Source organism: Pygocentrus nattereri, chromosome 18 (genome assembly GCF_015220715.1).
Source record: "Pygocentrus nattereri isolate fPygNat1 chromosome 18, fPygNat1.pri, whole genome shotgun sequence".
Taxonomy (NCBI): domain Eukaryota; kingdom Metazoa; phylum Chordata; class Actinopteri; order Characiformes; family Serrasalmidae; genus Pygocentrus; species Pygocentrus nattereri.
The window spans coordinates 13,482,563-13,500,486 of NC_051228.1; the positions used below are offsets into that span (position 1 = coordinate 13,482,563).

The 17,924-nt window shown below is 41.3% G+C and overlaps 1 long non-coding RNA gene across 3 annotated transcripts; it reads right to left on the reverse strand.

Moving 5' to 3' along the window:
• Positions 1-10,567: 10,567 nt before the first annotated feature.
• Positions 10,568-13,213, reverse strand: LOC108415481. Of its 3 annotated transcripts, XR_001857021.2 has the most exons (4): positions 13,096-13,213; positions 12,439-12,722; positions 11,717-12,293; positions 10,568-11,463 (listed from the first exon to the last, which is right to left on the reverse strand). It is a non-coding gene; the product is annotated as an uncharacterized LOC108415481 (long non-coding RNA). The 3 variants fall into 3 exon arrangements; XR_001857020.2 differs by having other exon boundaries at positions 11,717-12,722; XR_005131804.1 differs by having other exon boundaries at positions 11,567-12,722.
• Between the last annotated feature and the right edge of the window lie 4,711 nt (positions 13,214-17,924).

Here is a 17,924-nt window from a genome sequence, read left to right on the forward strand (position 1 = left end):
TCTGTCACTTCTACAGTAGTTTACGAAGTTAATCAAAGTATGTAGGAACATTTAATTAGCAATTCACAACTTCCTGTTTCCCTGGGGTATAATTATGACGTGACACAGAGGCCATTTCTCTTCAACATGGGAAAGACAAAGGAACATAAGGCAGATGTGTGTTGACCTTCACAGGTCAGGCAATGGCTACAAGAAAATAGCCACTCACCTACACCTGTCCGTATCTACTGTCAGAGGAATTATTAAGAAGTTTAAAACAACTGGAACAGTGGTAAACAAGTCTGGACGAGGACGCAAGTTTATTTTGCCACCACGCACAGTGAGGAGGATGATAAGAGAAATAAAAAGTTCTCCAAAGCTCACTGTTACGGAACTGCAACAAATGGTAGCATCTTGGGGTCACGAAGTCTCCAAAACAACCACCAGACGCTATCTACACGCCAACAAGCTGTTTGGGAGGCATGCACGGAAAAAACCTTTTCTCACTCACAATCATAAACGTAAACGTTTGGAGTTTGCTAAGCAGTACTGGGACTTCAACTGGGACCGTGTGCTTTGGTCAGATGAAACAAAGATAGAGCTTTTTGGCAACAAATGCTGTAAGTGGGTCTGGCGTAACACAAGAGCTGAGTATGCAGAAAAGCACCTCATGCCCACTGTGAAATACGGGGGAGGATCAGTGATGCTGTGGGCCTGCTTTTCTTCCAAAGGCCCAGGGAACCTTGTTAGGGTGCATGGCATCATGAATGCTTTGAAATACCAGGACATTTTAAAACAAAATCTGGTGGCTTCTGCCCGAAAGCTGAAGATGGGTCGTCACTGGGTCTTTCAGCAAGATAATGACCCTAAACATATGGCAAGATCTACACAGAAATGGTTGACCACACACAGAATCAAGCTCCTCCCATGACCATCTCAGTCCCCAGACCTTAACCCCATTGAAAACCTGTGGGGTGAGCTGAAGAGGAGAGTGCAGAGGAGAGGACCCAGGTCGCTGGATGATTTAGAGAGATTGTGCAAAGAGGAATGGTCGAAGATACCTCTTTCTGTGTTCTCCCATCTTGTGAAACATTATAGGAGAAGATTAGGTGCTGTTTTGTTGGCAAAGGGGGGTTGTACAAAGTATTAACATCAGGGGTGCTAATAATTGCGGCACACATTATTTGATGTTAAACAATTATTTCTTAATGTGGGATTTTTTTCCTACTGAATAAATGCACTTGAGATAAAGGTTGGATTTTGCTCTTTTTTCCATCGTGGTCCTATATTATTTAAAAAAACCCTCAATTTATTAGAAGCTAAAGAACACATCTTAACCAGGGGTGCCAATAATTATGGAGGGCACTGTATGTGCTCATGGTATGAGGAACAAATGATACTACTGGAGGAATTTGGAGCAATGGGATGGTACACTTGTGAAAACTCTCAATTCATTTCTGTATGGACCACAATTTGAAGTCACATAAAAAAGGCCGATCAAAGTTTTATCAATTTAATGTCCTATAAAATAGACAAATCATAGTGTTTTCATATCAGACCAGCATATTCCTGAAGATTTCTCTGTCTTTTATTCATGTTTTGAGGCACAAGTGCTATTTCAGTAGCACTTTCGAGTAATGGGATGTCAAACTTGAGAAAAGTGTCTGTGTGTTTCTGTATATAACAAAATTTCAAGTCCCATAAAATAGTCAAATTACAGTGCTATCATATCCAACCATCATGTTCCTAAAGAAACCAATCTTTTGTACTCTTTTTGTGAGGAACAAGTCTTATTGCAGCAAAGATTTGGAGTAATGGGATGGCAAACTTTTGAAAAGTCTGTGTGTGATTCTGTATATAGCACTATTTCAAGTGCCATAAAACAGGCAAATCAAAGTGTTTTCATATCGGACTACAATGTTCCTAAAAATACTCTTACATGTACTCATGGTATGAGAAACAAGTTATATTCCTCTAGGAATTGGAAGTAATGGGAAGGAAAACTTGTGAAAAGTCTGAATTCGATTCTGTATGGACCACAATTTGAAATCCCATTGAAAAGGTAATCAAGGTTTTATCAAATCAGTTCATGATGTTCCTGAAGAATAGAATAGAATTCAACTTTATTGTCATTGCGTATGTCGCAGGTACAAAGCAACGAAATGCAGTTTGCATCCATCCAGAAGTGCTTAGCAGAAATATAAATATGGATGTTACAATGTACAGTAAGTATAGTATGTACAGGTTAAAAATATGAGGGGGTATAGACATGAAGGGGGTTATACAGGTTATAAACAAGAATGTACAGGTTATAAATATGAAGGGGTATAAAGTACGATGAACTATGAATAAATATGAAGGGGTATAAAGTACTATGAACAGGTTATAAATATGAAGTATGTACTTATGAACAGGTAGAATTTTTACACAATATATACAATAATGGGCAGTATATACAACAGATGTGAGTGCCGGTAAGTGGTGTTGAGTGGTGTTTAAGTCTGTGTGTTATTGGTGTGTGTTAGGTTACAGTCCATTGTTATTTGTTTAGGTATCAGGAGGCAGAGTTCAGGAGTGTGACAGCTGTTGGAAAGAAGCTGTTCCGGTGGTCTTAGTCCGGAGGCTCCTGTAGCGCCTCCCAGAGGGCAGGAGGGTGAAGAGTCTGTGTGCTGGGTGACTGGTGTGGTTTATTTAGTAGCGATGCTGTGAAGGTGTAGGAACAAACTCTTCGGTGACACCCGTCTCTTGCATAAAAGATGTTTATTAGCTCTGAGAGGTCAAAGTCACAAACAAGCCTTCACGAAATAGCTTGGAGAGAACAGCCAATATTCTCTGACCCATACATTCCAACTCCTGGTTTTTTATACCTGGTTTCTGTTAAGATAGCCTCGATGTATGGCCCCTCTCAAGCAATATTAGGTATTTAACATACATTCTTTTCCAATATGACCTTGGTCACCTAATCCCATATCTAGGCATTGTTTACATTCAGGGGGCCCCTTTCAAGCCAGATGCCTCTTTTCTCAGCTCCACTGATACCCTATGCTCCTACTACTATTTCAGTCAGAGGCCCACATAATCAACCAGGATCTACACAGTATACTAACCAATATGACAGAAATTAATGTTACGACTATAGAATTAATAAGATCAAATTCACCACACTGGGTTCTTTGATGATTTTCCCAGCCCTCTTCAGACACCGCTTCCTGTCTTCTATGGTAGGAAGTGGTGCACCGATGATGCGCTGGGCAGCTTTCACCACCCTCTGCAGCGCCTTCTGGTCTGAGGCAGAGCAGCACCCATACCATACTGTGATGCAGTTGGTCAGGATGCTCTCAAAGGTGCAGCGATAAAAGTTCACCAGGATGTCTGAGGACAGGTGGTTCATCCTCAGCCTCCTCAGAAAGAAGAGGCACTGGTGAGCCTTCTTTACCAGCTTGGAGCAGCTGGTCGTCTAGGTGAGATCCTTGGAGATGTGCACACCAAGGAACATGAAGCTGTTCACACGCTCCACTGCCGTCCCCTTGATGTGGATGGATGGATGTGGGTCAGCATTCCTTCTGAAGTCCACAATGAGCTCCTTGGTTTTCTCAGCATTGAGCAGAAGGTTGTTTGTGTCGCACCACTCAGCCAGACAATCCACCTCCTCCCTATAGGCTGTCTCATCGTTGTTTTTGAAGAAACACTTGACCCCGACGTGCTTTTTTGAACAGGCAACCTTCTGATCTGGAGTCAGACGAGCTACCGTTGCGCCACGAGGTCATCATCTCTCTACCACATACTTATGGTATGAGTATCAAGTGCATTTACTGTAGTGTGAAGTAATTGCTTAGCAAACTTCTGGAAAGTGTCTATATGGTTCTATACAGACAACAATTTGAATACACATAAAACAGGCAAATCAGAATTTTATCATATCAGACCACCATGATACTGAAGAACACTATCATTTATCTAATTTATAATATCACATACTATAAGGAACAAATAATATTACTCTAGGAATTTGGAGAAATGGTATGGCAAACTTGTGAGAAGTGTGATTTAGATTCTGCACAGGCCACAATTTGAAGTTCCATTAAAAAGGCCAATCAAGGTTTTATCAAATCATTTCATGATGTTCCTGAGGAACACTGTATCACATACTCATTGTTTGAGTATCAAGTGCATTTACTTTAGTAATGTGCAGTAATGGGTTACCAAACTTCTGGAAAGTGTCTATACGGTTCTACACAGACAAAAATTTGAAGTCACATAAAACAGACAAGTCAGAGTTTTATCTTATCCGACCACCATGTTACAGAAGAAAACTCAATCATATACTCATGGTATGAGGAAATATTATATTACTTTAGGAATTTTGTGCAATGGAATGGCAAACTTGCGAAAAGTCTGAATTCGATTCTGAGTGGACCACAAAGTCCCATAAAAAAGGCCAATCAAAGTTTTATCAAATCCGTTCATGATGTTCCTGAAGAACACTGTATCACGTACTCATGGTATGAGTATCAAGTGAATTTACTTTAGGAATGTGGAATAATGGGTTAGCAAACTTCTGGTAGAGTCTATATGGTTCTATACAGACAACAATTTGAAGTCACATAAAACAGGCACATGTCAGACCACCATGTTACTGCATGACACTCTATCGTGTACTCATGGTATGAGGAACAAATGATATTACTGTAGGACTTTGGAGGAATGGGATGGCAAACTTGTGAAAAGTGTGAATACGTTTCTGCATAGACCACAATTTGATGTCTTATAATTCTATACAAATCAAAGTGTTTTCATATCAGACCAGCATATTCCTGAAGAATTCTCTGTCTTTTATACATGTTTTGAGGCACAAATATTATTACAGTAGGAATTTGCAGTAATGGGATGGCAAACTTGTGAAAAGTGTCTGTGTGCTTCTGTATATGCCACAATTTGAAGTCCCATAAAACAGGCAAATTACTGTGCTGTCCCAGGCGACCTAATATTCCTAAAGAACCCTATCTTTTGTACGCTTGGTCTGAGGAAAAAGTATAATTGCAGCAGGGATTTGGAGTAATGGGAATGGCAAACTTGGGAAAAGTCTGAATGGACCACAATTTGAAGTCCCATTAAAAAAAAGCCAATCAAAGTTTCATGACTTTCCTGAAGAACACTGTATCACATACTTATGGTATGCATATCAAGGGCATTTTCTTTAGGAATGTGGAGTAATTGGTTTGTAAACTTCTGAAAAGTGTCTATATAGTTCTATACAGACAACAATTTGAAGTCAGATAAAACAGGCAAATCAGAGTTACTGAATAACACTCTATCGTGTACTTGTGGTGTGGGATGGCAAACTTGTGAAAAGTGTGAAAACGTTTCTGCATAGACCACAATTTGATGTCCTTTAAAACAGACAAATCAGAGTGTTTTCATATCAGACCAGCATATTCCTGAAGAACTCTCTCTCTTTTATTCAAGTTTTGAGACACCAGTGCTATTACAGTTGAAATTTGGGGTAATGGCAAACTTGTGAAAAGTGTCTGTGTGCCTCTGTATCTACCACAACTTCAAGTCTCATAAAACAGGCAAATTACAGTGCTATCATAACCAACCATCATATTCCTAAAGAACCCTTATCTTTTGTACTCAGAGAGACAGAGAGAGAGACAGACAGAGACAGAGAGAGACAGAGAGGGACAGAGACAGAGAGACAGACAGAGAGAGAGACAGAGAGACAGACAGAGAGAGAGAGAGAGAGAGAGAGAGAGAGACACTTGCTCCGAGACAGAAGAGACTTCCACTCTTAAGTATTTTGAGAGCGTGTTTGCAAGGCACCTTTATATCTCAGGGAAAAGGCATCTTTTCAAAGGTATCTTTTGATCATTGGATTTTCATGTCAAATCCAGTTTCGAAAAACAGGAAAATGGGTCAGTTGTTGTTTTTGGTTCTGTTATTGTCACTGGAAAATCAAGAAATAGAAGAAGACATATCATAAAATAAAATTAATAATAAAAACAAGAGGAATAAGGGTCTAGTTTATGTATCTAATTTGAACATTTTTTATCACTTAAACAATAAATAAATAAAATAATATGTGATCTTGGAAGAGACACCACAGAACTCCTGCCCGTCAGACGTAAACAGCTCCAGGTCTAAGAATTAAAGCTGTGAGCTGTCCTGTGCTCAGATTGTTCTTATAGGTTCGTTCTGCGGCTGATGCCACTGGCTCTGGTTTTGGGAGGGAGCTTTAGAGGCACGTCATGCAGAGCTGTGCAGCGGCTCCGCACCAATAAAAAAGGACATTGTTGTGGTTTAATGATGTTAATGTTGATCTGTTAGTCTAAAATGTATGTAGGTGTGATTTATGTTATTCTGTGTTCTCTCCTGTGTCTCCTTCTTTATCAAGACACCGTCATTACGACAGAAAGCCATTCAGTCCTCCGAGTGCAGCATCTACAACCAGCACCTTTGTTACATTAAGCTAAACTTTCATTGAGAGAGGAGACTCGGTGTTGGGCGTGAGATCCTGTTGTGCTGTTTGTTGTGAAGAAAAGGGTGGATGAACTGTCATTTACACTCAGAAACAACCAAAATCGTGAGTGTAAACTGCAGTGTCCGTATGCCTGCTGGAGGCACGTGCCTGCAAAGGGGTGTCCGGATTCTGCACAGCACTGACAAACAGGCCTGATTCCCGAGTTTCTGAAACCATGTCTGCACTCTTCACATCTGTTTCCGGTTAAGAAGATATTTATTTTATTTCTTATTTGGATGAATAAAATATTACCTGTTATTCAGTTGTTGGTTGTTTGTTTGTCATTTAATTTTATGAATAGTTTGGGAAACTGTAAAACAAAGCTGTTTTTTGATGTTTGCACTGACATTTTCCCATTTTCAGTGCTGGTTTCGAAATTGAATGACCAAAAGATACACGGCTGAGCATTTCTCTTCTTCTTTTTTTTTTTTGTAATAATGATAATGCAGCCCACTTGTGTGCATGGACTTAAAAGCAACATGGAAGTAAAAGCAACAGTAATTATCCTGAACAGCACAAAAAAGATCAGTAAGGTCAAGATTAACGAGTGCCTTCATTAGATTGTGATGTCGGTAAGTTTACTGCTACAATAATACTTTATCAGGTCCTTAAAATATGTGGGCAATAAGCACGTTTGCTTGAAAGTCAACAACACAACTTTGTTATATTTTGCAAGCTGGCAAAATAGCCAGCGCAACGATGACCCCTGCTGAATAAAGACCATTAAAACAGTTAGGATTAAAACCTAATGGTTTTTGCCCCCTAAATGGGAATTAGTTTAATAGTTACCAATAGAGACCAGTATTTTCCAAATGAAGAATTAGAAATGTGTCTGGAATCTGTCACTAGATCACCTGTTAAACCGTTAGGATCCTTTACATTATCAACTCATCAAGAAAAGCGCCAACACATTACAAACCCCCAAGAACCAATAGAAACTCAATGTTTTTGATGCTTTTTTCCTTCATCAGGGACATTATAATCCACATTATAATCCATTATTGCACATTAATTTAAATAATTTTGTTTCTAGCAGTATCTGAGCTCAAGACCATTTTTCTCTCTAATCTATTGGTAACTAGCAAGGATACTTTCTCTAGATAGACAAAGCACTTCTTGTAAGTCACTCTGTATAAGAGCGTCTGGTAAACGTTGCTGTAAATGTACTGCTGAAAACACTGCTGATGGCTGTCATTAGCAATGATGGCCATTTGGACTGCAAGTTCAAGTCGGGATCACAAAACCGTGAGACAGCGCTCTATACAAATCACAAGAATCTGTACACCGTACACCACTGACTCGTATCCATCAATGAGAGAAGCCATTCTCCAGACATATCAGCCAATGAAAGTTAAGGGGGTGTTCCTGGTGTGGGCGTTCTCATTTTATGGAAATGCCTTTCATTTCATTTCAGTGCGATGCTATTGTTTCAGCTTAGAAGTGAGATGTGAGACCTCCAAAAGTTGTGATTGTCAGTATCTGCTGTATTTGTTTTCAGTTGTTATATTCAGATATGGATACATGTTGCATGTTCTGATGCACAGTGGGGTGGCTTAAGGCATGAATTCTAGCAACACTCAAGGTTATGTGTTAATGCATAATAACGTCACGGCTATGATTGGATATGATTAGATTATCACAGCTGTGATGTTATTCGTGATAACACATGACATTGAGTGTTCTATTGCTTTTATACAACAGCTTCTACAAAATAAACAAACAAAATAAATCAAAGAGTTTCATATTGAATGTGCTTTAATACTGACTGTACCTTCTGCCAAAAAGTAGTTCTACAACAAATGAGTTGTTGCTATGCAATGATAATAATTCCCTGGACCAGGGATCGGCAACGTGACTCTTTTACTGCCCTGTTGTGGCTCCACAGAAGAATTAGACAATTACAATGTTTGGCTATTCTTTCTCCTCTGTTTGTAGTCTGTACTCCTCAATAAACAAAGACTGATTAGTTTTTCTTTGTCATTGCAGCTGCTTTCAAAAAGTGGTACAGCAAGGACCACAACCACCTTTTACAAGCCCCTGGACAGTTTGGCAGTGGGGGCTACCCAACCCAATGTCCAACCCAAAACAGTTAGGAGCCCAATATTTATTTATTTTAACTGTTTTTTCTGTCTCTTTGAAAGATGTTGTCTTTAATTGTTTTACTAAAATAAACAAGCAAGTGTTATATTGGTACTTTTTTGACAGCTGTCTTATTTTGAGAGCAATTATGAATATGATGAATATAATATATAATTCTGAATTCATGGTTGAAATTAGGTTGAATTCAAGTTGATGAACAATGTTGAGTTTTGACGTCAGTTCGAACAGCCTGAAAAAGAAGTGTTTTTGCTTTGTGTTTTTTTCTTTTGTTTTGTCTTTTGTGTGTGTGTGTATATGTGTATGTAATTTTTAAAAATTCTTTTAAGGTGACATTTTCAGGAAGGCATTAATTGGCGACAGCTAGGTTGAGGCAGCTGTAGCTCAGGTGGTAGAGCAGGTTGTTCACCAACTCAGGCTCCTTCGCCGCCAGTGAGGTAACGTTCCAAGTTCCAAAAAGCCAGTTTCAGCAAATGAGGATCAGAACGCCAAGGCCCACGCCTTCAGACACTGCGCGATCCACAAAGCACCGAACCCCTACTACTGCCCCTCCAATTGGTGGTGGGTCAATGGGAGGGGGGACTCATGTAACTCCTTCGGGCTGGGCCTGGCCGGGCACCATGAGTAAATGTCCGGCCACCAGACGCTTGCTGGCGAGCCCCTGCCCCAGGCCTGGCTCCAGGGTGGGGCCCCGGTAACCCTGTTCCGGGCAGGGTACACAAGTCCTGTTCTTGTCTTTTCATAGGGGTTATAGGGGGGGGCACGATAAGGTGGTGATCCATGGAGAGGCAGCCTGATTTTCATTTTCAACCAAATTTTAACGTCTGTCCAATGTCAGTTGTTGACATCAAGCCAACGTTGTGTTTCGGCGTCTCTCTGATTTTCATTTTCAACCAAAATTTAATGTGTGTCCAACATCAGGGGTTGACCTCAAGCCAACGTTATGTTTCGGGATCAGTATGATTTTCATTTTCAACCAAAATTTAATGTCTGTCCAGCGTCGGGTGTTGACGTCAAGCCGATGTTGGGTTTTGGCATCAGACTGATTTTTTTCATTTACAACCAAATTATAATGTATGTCTGTCGGGTGTTGACGTCAAGCTGACGTTGGGTTTCAGCGTCTGTCCAATTTTCATTTTCAACCAAAATTTAATGTCTCTCCAACATCGTGGGGTTAATGTCAAGCCTAAGTTGGGTTTTGGTGTCAGTCTGATTTTCATTTTCAAACAAAATTTAACGTCTGTCCAACGTTGGAGTCCAATGTGGTTCTGACGTCAAATTGATGTCCTGTGCCCGCTGGGCTAAGACCGACAAAAACAACTGAGACTTTCTACTGCACATGCAGACTATACTGATGTCCACTGAGACAATGACACTTGATTTTGAACAAAAGTAATTATTATTTCGAATTAAAGGTTGGGTTCAAAACCTGACTGCAACTTCTCATCTTGGTTAATTTCTGACATATGACCAAACCAAGGGTTCTCATAGATCTGTCTACATTGGCTGAAGATGGAGGCCAATACAGATCTTCTAAAGTAATTCAGTAGAATGTATCATCAAGGACATGTAGACTTCCTATTAACCATTTTAGGAACCAGACCAAGGGTCTTATAAATTTGGCTACACTGGATGAAACCAGAGGCCTATTCAGTTTTTCTAAAGTAATTCAAAACAATTTATGATCAATGATATCTAGACTTCCTGCTTAGTATCCCATTATGAACTTCTTTTCACTGGATCCGTAGCTTAGTTTCAAAATAAAAGTTTGGTTGAAAACCCTTGATGTATAGGCAAGCCAGCATGGTCTCCATTCCAGTCCCTGACCTGGCCTAGTCTTGCTTAGTTTCTCAGATCAACACAATCCAAGTGTTCCAAGTCCTGTAAAGCCAATGGCTGATGCAGATGTCCTGTGTTTGCCATTTAAAGCATCCCATCACTCTAGTAGGATTTAATACAGGCTTTTTAAAGTTCTTCATTTTAATTCAAACTTTTATTTCAAAGTCAATGTTAGGTTCATAGCCTGACTGCAACTTCTTATGTCAGTTAGTTTCAGTACATGCCCTGACCAAGTCCCACATTGCTTAGTTTCTAACAAAAGACCAGACCATGGGTCTTATAGGTTTGGATACACTGGATGAAACTGGAGGCCGATACAGTTTTTCTAAAGTAATTCAAAGCAATATATGATCAATTACATGCAGACTTCCTATTAACTGTCTTAGACTTTCTGCTTATTACCACATTATGAACTTTTCACTGTATCACTAATCACTGATTAGTTTCAAAATAAAAGTTTGTTTGAAAGCTTGAGCTATAGACAAGCCAGCACAGCCTCCCATCCAATCACTGACCTGGACCAGCCTTACTTAGCTTCACAGATCATTTCAGTCCATGGGTTTCATGCCCCAGACAGCCACTAGTTAAGTTTGGCTTGCAGTGTTGGTCTTTTAAAATATCCCACAACTCCATTAGGACTTAATAGAGGCTGACAATTTTCATAGGTATACAAATGATACAAACTACATTTACAGCATTTAGCAGACACTCTTATCCAGAGAAATTTACAAGAAGTACTTTGTCTATCTAGAGACAGTATATTTGCTAGTTATAAATAGGTTATAAATATTTGCTAGTTATAAATAGAAAAAGACAGTCCTGAGCTCAGGTACTGCTAGAAACAAAAGGCTCTAGATACCCAGAAAAAAGGAAGAGTTGAACACGGAACTCTGTGCCGTACAATGCAATACAATACAGTGAACTACAATACACAGTGCAATACAATGTGACTGAAAAGATGCAGATGGGATGGCATCCAGTGGGCAGGTGGGTTGGGTTACTGGATTTGATCAGTTGAAGGATAGCATCTGTGGAAAGAGAAGAAAAACTGTTTAAGGGATTGAGAATGAGAGGAGGCAGTCAAGTGGAAGGAGTGTGGACAGAGGAAAAAGACCAGCGGATTCTATCAACCTTCTCCTCAAAGAACACACGTGGATCAGATGCTGATGCTTCGAGTTTCCCTCTGTAGAAAGATGACTTTGTAGTAGTAACTTCGAGTGAGAACTTGGAAAGGAGAGATTGGTAGGAGTAAAGACCCAAGTTGAGCTGGGATTTCCCCACCTTTTCTCAGCCTTCCTAAGTTCTCGTTGGTTGCTGCGCAGGACACCAATCAGCCAGGGGGCAGGTGAGGAAGATCTTGCAGGCCTGGAGGAAAGGGGACACAAAGTTAACTGCAGATGAGAGTGAAGAAAGGAAAGCATCTGTAGCCTTGTTCAGTGAGAGAGAGGGAAATTAGTCAGGATGGGGAAGGGTGGTCAGGATAGTTGAGGTGAAATATGAGGAAGGAGTGGAGTGTAAATTGCACCAAGAAGAGGAGCACAAAGGGGTGGAATGGACAGGAGTAACAGGGAGGAGGAGTGAGAAAGATAGGAAGTGGTGATTAGAGCGATGCATGGGAGTTAATGTCACATCCAGCGCGGAGGTAGGTCTGGTGAATATCAGGTCCAAAGCATTGCCTGCTCTGTGTGTCAGAGGAGTCTAGTTGAGGGCGAGGTTGAAGGATGATAGCAGTGGTAACAGGCAGGATGACTGCAGCTTGTCTGATGGCAGGTTGAAGTCACCCAAAAGTATGAGTGGGGTTTCATGGAGAAGATAGAGAAGAGACTCAGTAGAGTGTCTAACTCATCAATGAAGTAGCCTAGAGGAGAGGGAGGACGATAAAAAAACAATGTGAAGTTTAGTGGGGAAAGATACATTGACTACATGGTACTCAAAGGAAGAAATTGAAAGATGAGAAAAAGCAAGTGGAGGAGTGAAACGTCACGTCCTGGACAAGAGCAAACCTGTGCCACCACCCCTGCTAGACTGCTGTGGAGAATGGGAGAAGTGAAAGGCAGAGGACAGGGCTGTTGGAGTTGCCGAGTTCATGGGGGTGATCCAGGTCTCCATCAATGCGAGGAAGTGCAGTAAATAGAAGGACGCGAGGGCTGAAACAAAGTCTGTCTTGTGCACAGTGGATTGGCAATTCCGGAGCCCACCTGCCCAGTTCTGAGATTCTGACGACTGTGGGGGATAGATGAGGTTACTGGAATTACGGGTCCTGTGACGATGAGTAGTTGTACATGATCTGTGGGATAAGTAAACAGGCACATGATAGACACAGTAATTAGGACATAAAAAGGTAATGAAGCAATACTTAGCCAAAGTTAAGCAGACGCGTCTCAGTTGATGAATTACAGCTGCTACAGACCGCTTCAGACATTGTCTATCAGCCTTGTGACTGATAGTCCGGCCCCTACAGTTCACACCTTTGGCTAACCCGAAACCACACCTGAAACTAGCAATTACAATTAAGCACTAGGTACTACAAGACAGCCTTGTAACTAACAGAGTCTAAGCTAGAGAAAGTTTCAACTCAGAGCCTACCTTTACCAGCAGAAAGACAGTATTCAATTAGAAGACAAGCACATTGTCTAAAAAAGAAAACAAGTTATACTTACGGACATTGGCCATGTGGCAAAAAGAATGCCTGTAAAAGCAAAATGATTCTAACTGTAACTTGAATGTGAAGCAGCAACGGGCGACCTACGAGTCTCTTATCCGGTTTTCAACCGGAAGCAAATGGCAACCCACATATTAGGAAGTGAATAACCTGTCGTGGCCAGTAGGTGGGGCTCTAAGACTGCAAACAACAAATCAGAAGAATCAGAAGAAGTTTTATTGCCATTGTCAATGAACAGGATTCACAGACTAGGAATTTGCTTCGGCATGAAGGTGCAACATAAAAACAAGTAGTAATAGGCATGCAAAATTAAGTCCACATAAATAAATACTCTATGCAAATATAAAATATAGATAGAATGAATTAAAAAAAAAACATTATATATATATATATATATATATATATATATATATATATATATATATATATATATATACACAAAAGGCATGTACAACAGTACTATATACAACAGTGCACGTGGAGTAGTGCAATTCAAGTAAAGTGACCAAGGCAGGGTTATAAAGAGGTAAGTGACATGATTATATATTGTTCTTGAGTCCAATGGCAGAGGGGAATAAACTGTTCCTGTGGCGGGAGGTTCTGGTCCGAATGGACCGAAGCCTCCTGCCCGAGGGGAGTGGATCAAATAGTCCGCATGTGGGGTGAGAAGGGTCTGCTATAATCCGATCCGCTCTCCCCACAGTCCTGGAGACGTACAGGTCTTGGAGAGGTGGGAGGCTGCAGCCTATCACCTTCTCAGCGGAGCGCACAACGCGCTGCAGCCTGAAGTCCACAGTCATCTCCACTGTCTTCTGGGCATTGAGCACCAAGTTGCTGTTGCTGCACCAGGTCACCAGCCGGTCCACCTCCTTCCTGTAGGCAGACTCATCACCGTCTGAGATGAGTCCAATGAGGGTGGTGTCGTCCGCAAACTTAATCAGTTTGACAGAGTCATGGATGGAGGTGCAGCAGTTGGTGTACAGGGAGAAGAGCAGAGGGGAAAGTACACAGCCCTGAGGAGATCCTGTGCTTAAAGTCCGCGTGTCCGAGACAATCTTCCCCAGTCGTACTCGCTGCCTGTGGTCCGTGAGGAAGTCTGTGATCCACCTGAAGGTGGAGTCGGGCACATGGAGCAGAGAGAGCTTGTCCTGGAGCAGAGTGGGAAGGATAGTATTGAATGCAGAGCTGAAGTCCACAAACAGGATCCTAGCGTAGGTTCTTGGGGAGTCCAGATGCTGCAGGATGAAGTGGAGGGCCAGGTTTATGGCATCATCTATGGACCTGTTGGCTCTGTAGGCAAACTGCAGGGGGTCCAGAAGGGGGTTGGTGATGGACTTGAGGTGGGATAAAACCAGACGTTCAAAGGTCTTCATGACTACGGACGTCAGGGCCACAGGCCTGTAGTCATTAAGTCCTGTGGCGCATGGTTTCTTGGGGACAGGGATGATGATAGAGGACTTGAAACAGGCTGGGACATGGCATGACTCCAGGGAAGAGTTGAAGATTCCCGTGAAGACTGGGGCCAGCTCATCAGCACAGTGTCTCAAGGTGGCAGAGGACACGGAGTCAGGGCCCGAAGCCTTGTGTGGATTTAGCCTCTTAAACAGCCTGTTCACATCCTCCTCCTGGACTGAGAGAGCAGATGGGCAATCCAAAGTGATTGAGTGTATTGTGGTGTGGGGGGTGGAGGATGGGGGGTGTGAGTCCATGACTTCAAAACGTGAATTGAAGTCGTTAAGGTCGTTAGCCAGTTTGAAATCTTCTGAACAATGAGGTGCTCTGGGCCTATAGTTGGTGATCTCTTTCAGACCCCTCCATACAGTGGCAGAGTCGTTAGCATAGAAGACCTTCTACTGCATGTACAGACTACTCTGATGTCCACTGAGGCAATGACACTTGATTTTATATCAAAGTAATTTTTATTTCAAAGTAAAGGTTGGGATCAAAACCTGATTGCGACTTCTCATCTTGATAAGTTTCTGACATGAGATTAAACCAAGGGTTCTAATAGTAAACTCGTCCCGTAGTCTGGGCCATGTACCCAAAGCTTTTAAACTAGCAGTTATCAAACCTCTGATCAAGAAACCAAATCTTGATGTTAGCATATTGTCTAATTACAGACCTATTTCTAACTTACCATTTATATCGAAGATCTTAGAAAAGCCTGTGGCCCAACAACTTAGTTCATGTCTACATAAGACCCATATATATGAAAAATTCCAATCTGGATTCAGGCCACATCACAGCACTGAGACAGCTCTAGTTAAGATAACTAATGATCTTCTTCTTGCCTCTGATGCCTGTGCTACTTGACCTCAGCACAGGTTTCGATACAATAGACCACAATATTCTACTAGAAAGGTTAAAAAACATGGTTGGAATTACAGGGACAGCCCTACTATGGTTCTTACAGAATTTTCAGAACGAAAATTATTCAAAAGTAAGATTTGGAATTCCGCAAGGCTCTATTTTAGGACGATTATTATTTACACTATACATGTTACCGTTGTAACATGTATATACCATGTTAGGCACAGTTATAAGTAACCATGGCATTAACTTTCGTTGTTACGATACGCAACTGTACATATCAGCCAAGCCTGATCACAAATACAGATTAAAGAAAATAGAGGACTGTGTAAAAGACGTGAAATGCTGGATGTTACGGAACTTCCTCCTACTAAACAGTAACAAAACAGAGGTTCTCCTTCTGGGTCCAAAATTGGCAAGAAATAAACTACCTGATTTAATTTTAAATCCCGCTGACTTTCCAGTTACACCTGGCTCAGCAGCAAAAAATCTTCATAATTGATTCAGATTTATCATTCGATCAACACATAGGCAGCATCACTAGGACAGCTTTTCTACATCTTCGCAACCTTGCCAAGATAAGAAATGCCCTATCCCTGCGTGATGCAGAAACACGCCTTTACTTCCAGGCTAGACTATTGTAATGCACTACTGTCAGGATGTACGAGCAGGAATCTAAGCAAACTTCAACTAGTCCAAAATGCTGCAGCCAGGGTCCTCACTAAAACTAGAAAATTTGATCATATCAGTCCAGTGCTATCATTATTTCATTGGCTGTCTGTTAAATTCAGTATTGATTATAAAATTCTTTTATTGCCGTATAAAGCCCTACATGGGCTCACTCCTGAGTACCTGCAATACCTTAATTCCCATTACGAACCATCACGATTACTCAGATCCCAGAGTGCTGGCTTATTAATAGTTCCTAGAATTCATAAGGCTGCAGCTTGGGGAAGAGCTTTTTCTTATAAAGCCCCCAAACTCTGGAATGATCTTCCAGAAAATGTTCCGGACTCAGACACAGTCTCAATCTTTAAAACTAGGCTGAAAAGTCACTTGTTCAGTTTAGCTTTTGGTAGTTAATTGTTCCCCATTAGATAAAGGTAGCAGATCCAGGGGTCCATGGACACAGGGAATTATAGTAAACTCAGATGCTGGTGCTGTCGTCCCGCTGCTCGCACACGGTCACTCAAGTTTGTGGACGGAGGAGCGGAGGGATGCCAAACTGTTTCAGAGTGTTCTCCTTCTGGTTCTCTCCTTTTAGTTGAGCTGTCATAGTCAGATCTGCCGGAGTCATTAGCCACACACTGTAAATGTTCACAATCCCTGTTTTACGTACAAACAGACAGAATAAAACTAATTCCCTCTCCCTGCCTTTTTTCTGAGTATACAACCGCCCACATGTCCGGCCGGACATTGAAGGACTACTGACTGTCGAGTCTTCCTGCTACCCACTACAGACCAGCTGCCCACCCTACACTGATGTTTTCATAGACTCCTAGCTATTACTACAACTAATACTACTGCTATTAATATTAGTAGTATAATCACTTGTAGGTAGTTTGACCAGAGGAGGATGGGTCTTTGGTTGAAAGGCTTTGAGCTATAGGCAAGCCAGCATGGCCTCTCATCCTCATGAAAACTGACTATTTCACTAAGTATGCAGTGGCAGTACCTACTCCCAATCAGAAAGCTAGGACTGTTGCTAAATGCCTATGGGAGAATTTCATAATTCATTATGGTATTCTCGAAAAGCTACACAGTGATCAAGGTTCTGACTTTGAATCCAGGACAATTAAAGAACTCTGAGAACTCAACAGAATACATAAGCTAAGAACAACTCCATACCACCCACGGGGAAACCCGGTAGAAAGATTTAACAGAACTTTACTAAGCATGATTGAGACATTGCGGGGGAAAAAGAGAAATCGCATTGACGAGAATTGGTGAAGCCCTTAGTATATGCTTATAACTGTACAAAGCATGAAAGTACATAATTCACCGAACTAATTGACGAACTACTGTTTGAGAAGAAAACCAAGATTGCCAATTGACCTTGCTTTCAACATTTCTGTGAATAATCAACACGAGAAGTCTCACTCTCGAAGACTCGTATGTGAATCATCTGAGAAAGTCACCTGGAAGAAAGCTACAGGTTAGCTTCTGAGAATGCTACTCTAGAGAAAGGTGGCTGTGTATTGTTAAGACAAGTGAAATTAAGAGGTAAACACAAGTTGGCAGACTGATGGGAATCTACTGTACATGTTGTTGGAAGGAGCAGGAGAACTCCTGAGAATAGCGATGGGCCGTTATGTACGTTGCATAGGGATTTACTCCATCCCTGCAATTTCCTGTCAGTGGAAGATGATGGTTTCCCTGTTCCTAAGGTACGAAAGACATGCCAAACTTCACCCAAAGTTGATTCAGAAGAGCAAGATTCCAACTCATATTAGATGACTTCCCAGTCTGCTATTATTCAGGTCCCTTAAGACTTGAACCAGTGAAAGTAGTGCAAAT